The sequence below is a fragment of the Antechinus flavipes genome, chromosome 1, assembly GCF_016432865.1.
Source record: "Antechinus flavipes isolate AdamAnt ecotype Samford, QLD, Australia chromosome 1, AdamAnt_v2, whole genome shotgun sequence".
Lineage (NCBI taxonomy): Eukaryota > Metazoa > Chordata > Mammalia > Dasyuromorphia > Dasyuridae > Antechinus > Antechinus flavipes.
The window spans coordinates 586530529-586535762 of NC_067398.1; positions in this window are offsets into that span (position 1 = coordinate 586530529).

A 5234-nucleotide genomic window follows, 5' to 3' on the forward strand; every position below is an offset into this window, starting at 1 on the left:
AAATCATGGCAACTTAGGGCCCATTACCCATCAAACTTGGAAGGAAGAAGAAAAATTCCATGAAGAATTTGGCAAAACCTTCCAGGTGAATACTTTTCTTTATTGATACTTTCTATTGTTTCATCACATTAATTTCTGATTATATTTCTGTCACCCTTCTATCTATCTGTCTATCCCTTCTCACAAAGATTAAGAAAAAGAAGCAGGTTAGCAAAACCAACTAGCTCTCAACAGGGACACAAAATAGGGGTCCTTTTCTCAGCTTTTCTTCAGAATCTAAGAGGTGCATTCAAGTCTTTGGAAGTTTTTTTTTTTTTAAATCAATCACCACATCATTTCTTACAGCATATATTATTACTTCCTTTAAGAAATTGTGCATAATTTTGATAAGTGCATGGGAGACATCTTGTTAGAGAACTTTAAGGCAATGTTTAGTGTCTATTGAATCATTTTTACAAATGCTTTTTTACAGCCAAAAATTAATAAATGCAATGTTATATCATATCCATAAATCCTTCTATGAACTGTGTGACTGTAAAGACAGAGTTCATAAAGCACTAGGCCTGAAATCAGGAAGACTTGGAATTGAAATTTCGCCTCTGACATTTATTAGCTATGTCACCACAGCAAGTCACTTGATTTCTGTTTGCCTCAGTTTCCTCATCTGTAAAATGGGGGTAAGAACAGCATCTATCTCCTAGAGTTGTTATGAATATTAAATGAGATAAGTATAGGTGTTTGGCATAGTCCCTGGCATATAGTAAGCTCTATATAAATGTTAACCATTATTATTAATAATGTTCAGCTTCATTTTATTGTTCTATATTATTCTATAACATTCAGTGTTTGATTTCATTTTATTGTTTTTCCTGATGTTTTATATTAAACTCCCTCACCCCCAATTAATTAGTAAATGGACAGGGAAAACTCCATATTTCTCCCTAAACAAAAACCCATCTTTTCTACAATATTATTTCAGTGATTTTGTGTAACTTGGAGTCATTGGGTATTCTAATCACTGAACAGCTGAAATTATAGATTACCCAAAGGGAAATGGAGACATGAAGGGTGGATGGGAAGAGGCTGCCATGCATTACAAGAAGAAATTACCTGAGAGGACTTGTAGAAGGATGTGACTTGACAAATATATCTAGCAGGACCGAGGGGTAAGTGACAGATTGTCTGACTACTTCATTAGTATCCCTACAAATTGAAGAACATTAAAGGAGAACGGTTATCATGTTGGGTACCTTAGATGTGGTGGATTTACAGGCCATGGACAAGAGCCACTCAAGAGGGACAGATGGAGTTAAAATCCATCTCAATGGAGAGAGTAATTATATCAAGGAAATAATGAGTCTTTTAGGGCATTAGAGTATTCTTATGCACAAATTCAAGAATTTAGTCAAACTGGACTTTCTGTCATTTCTAAAAATGTCTTGAATTTTCCTGCCTTTGCTCATGCTGTTCCCTATGTTTGAAATACTACCCCCTCTCCACCTGTCAAATTCCTACCCATCCTTTTATAGATTGGTATTGAACTAATTAGATGTTCTTAATCTCTTCTGTGTCTACAGTCTGGTGAAACCTGCAGACCTCATCTTAGAATGATGCTCTGAAATGTTTCAAGTCAAATATGTTGGATTACAAAAAAATTAATTTTATTTTTAAGATTCATGGAAGCCACAGTAATAGTTGCATGGACTTCTGATAGTGTCTTTTCTTTTTCTCCTAGCCTAGAAAGAGTTTGGAGAAATGTACTTCTAAATCAAATGTAAATTGACTGGAAGGAAGGGGAAATACCAAAAAGCAGGAAGGGAGAAACGTTTTGCCTCTTTCTAAGTTTATTGTTGAGGGACGTGTGTGTGTGTGTGTGTGTGTGTGTGTGTGTGTGTGTGTGTGTAATCACAATAACTAGAAGCCCACTGGCTACTGGTCTAATGCAGGACTCAATGTACCTTCTTCTTCCTTAGTTTTTTTCCCCATCTCATAATACTTCATTTGCACTTTTGTAGAAAGAGCATTGCCTTTGGAATCAGAGAACCAGGTAAATAAATCCAAGCTCTTCTTCTTACTGCCTGTTTGATTTTGGGCGATTCCCTTAATTTTTCTGGGTCTCCATCCATGAGATGATTGAACTAAGTGGCCTGTGTGGTCTCTTTCAGTGTAAAAATCTATGCTCTTTTATGGGCTCATCCAAAGTACTTCCTCACTATAACCTTGTTAACCACATTTTTGTGGTTGTCTCCGACATTTCAGTTCAAATTTTCTTGACCCTATTTGGGGTTTTCTTGGCAAAGATACTGGAGTGGTTTACCATTTCCTTCTTCAACTTATTTTACAGAGGAAACTGAGGCAAACAGCATTAAATGACTTGCCCAAGGTCATACAGCTAATAATGTCTGAGGCTGTATTTGAACTTATGAAAATAAATCTTTCTGACTCCCAGATCCAGTGCTCTATTCACTGTGTCACTTTGGGAAATGGAGTTTCAAAGAAGTATAATGGTATGTGTACTGGTTCATAGAAAGCTCAGACTTAAGGCTCTAATCCAGGTTCCATCACACCAAATCTATCATTCTTCCCATTACTTAATACTGTTTTGTTTCATATTATAGTTAACTTATTGTTTCATATTTCCCATACTGGACTGTAAATTCTAGGAGGACAGGGACTATTATAGCTCAATCATCGATTCTGTCCCAGAACGTTTCTATCCTTTGCACACGATGGGAACTTCAGATTACCACTTCACAGGCTGAGGGGCCCTTGGAATATGTCTTATTTAACTCCTTCATTTTACAGGTAAGGAAATGGAGGCCAGGAGAAGGAAGGTGAGTACATTAAGATCTTGCATATTTTAAGGGGCAGAACCCAGGATCTGAATCCCTCCACTGACTCCAAGTACAAAACTCATTCCATTAGGAGTGGAATTCCTAACAGGAATGATCCTTTTAACATGACAAAAAATTGCCCCTATATCCATCCTCTTCCAAATTGCCCCATGCCTGAATATAAAAATCCTCATCACTCTTGCAATCTTATCTACCATCATAGGAGGCTAAAGAGGACTCAACCAGACCCACCTATGAAAGATCCTAGCCTCCTCATCCATTGCTCACATAGGCTGAATAGCAATTTTTGTCCACATTAACGCCACTATAACTATTCTATAAAGATACCTCAAGTAACACTTGCATTTAGTTGAGCTTAGTTGAACATGTTAACAACTAAGCAACAGAAGACATGTGATAAGCTAATTTGGGTTTTGCTGTCATGAATACCTAATGTGTTAAAAGGACAGAGTGATTGTCCAGCCCTTCCCCCTCTTCCTTTGTAGCCGGCATTATTAGAAAGTAAACAGACACAGGAAAAAGCTGATCATATCAATATAAAAAAGGGAAAGGGATCTACATGTACAAAAATGTTTGTGGCAGCCCTTTTTTGTGGTAAGGAATTAGAAATTGAGTGGATGTTCATCAGTTGGGGAATGACTGAATAAGTTATGGCATATGAATTTTATGAAATATTATTGTTCTATAAGAAATGATCAGCAGAATTGTAATGGGCTGAAGTTCGAATTGATGCACTGAGGTCCCAAGCACGTGAGGCTAAATAGTAATTGGACCATACTCTATTAATATATGCTTGGAGAAAGAATGGCCCCGTCCACTCTTTGTGCAAATCCTGATGTGTTGTATAGGAAATGAGGTAGGGATGATTTTGGTGGGTGGAGGGGGTTGGGGGGAGAGGCAGAGGGACTGCTGGCCAGGTTCCTGTCACTGCTTTCACATTCCCATTGCAATTCCCCTTCACTTCCACAAAGAATAAAGATTGAAGATTTTCCCTTAACCTGAATTCCTGACTCTGGCTGATTTTAAAATACACAGTCATCACACAGAATGATTTCAGGAAGATCTGGAGAGACTTACATGAACTGATGCTAAGTGAAGTAAGTAGAACCAAGAGAACATTATACACAGCAACAATAATATGTGATGATCAATTCTGATGGACTTAGCTTCTTTCAACAATGAGGTGATTCAAGCCAATCCCAATAGACTTGTGATAGAGAGAGCCAGCTGCACCCAGAAAGAGGACAATGGGGATCACAGCATATTTTTTCACCTTTTTTGTTGTTTGGGTTTTTTTTCATTTTTTTTTCCTTTTTGATATGATTTTTCTTGTGCAGCATTATAAGGAAATCCATTTAAAAGACTTGCACATATTTAACCTATATTAGATCACTTGCTGTCTAGGGGAAGAGAGAGGGGGAAGGAGAAAAATTTGGAACACAAAATTTTGCAAGGATGAATGTTGAAAACTATCTTTGCATATATTTTGAAAATAAAAAGCTATTAAAATGTTTTAAAAATCAGATCAAAAGGGAAAGAAACACTAGAAAGAAAGAAAAAAACCAAGCAAACAATGACAAAAATGGTGAAACTACTATGCTTTGATCCACATTCATCTCCATTGTTCTCTCTCTGAATGTGGATGGCATTTTCCAACACAAGTCTATTGGAATTGCCTTTAATCACCTCATTGTTCAAAAGAGCCAAGTCTTTCACCGTTGATCATCACATAATCTTGTTGTTGCTGTGTACAATGACCTGGTTCTGCTCATTTCACTTAGCATCAGTTCATGTAAGTCTTTCCAGGCTTTTCTGAAATCGGCCTGCTCATCATTTCTGATAGAACAATAATATTCCATTCATATACCATAACTTATCCAGCCATTTCCCAACTGATGTACATGAGGAGAGGAATTTTTGTCCCTATTTCCCGCATATGTTACAATATCTGGCACACAGGGAATGGACTTTTAGTTTCATTGACATTGGGGAAACTTTTGAGTTGTTCAGGCAATCCAGATGCAAGTATCAAAAAGCAAGAAATCAGAGCTAATTATCTCTAAAGTACAAAGGACAAGGGGGAAAATGGAAGTAAACAGGATTTGGACTCAGTTATCCAATTTGGCTGCCTTCTTTCATTTCTATTCTTCATTCTGTCCACGTAGTCATATCTATGAAGTGTTTTTCTTGTATAATAGGATTGAGGGGTGATTTCCTTGGCAGGTAAAATCATAGCCCCAATGATTCTGAGATCAACAGCTCAGTCTCCAAGAGACTCACCAAAGCAGGTCAGTATTTTCTGTGCAACTTAAGAGTCATAGAAAGTTGCCTAGAGTTCTGAAAAAATTAAATGACTTGACCAGGATGACTCCCCCAAGG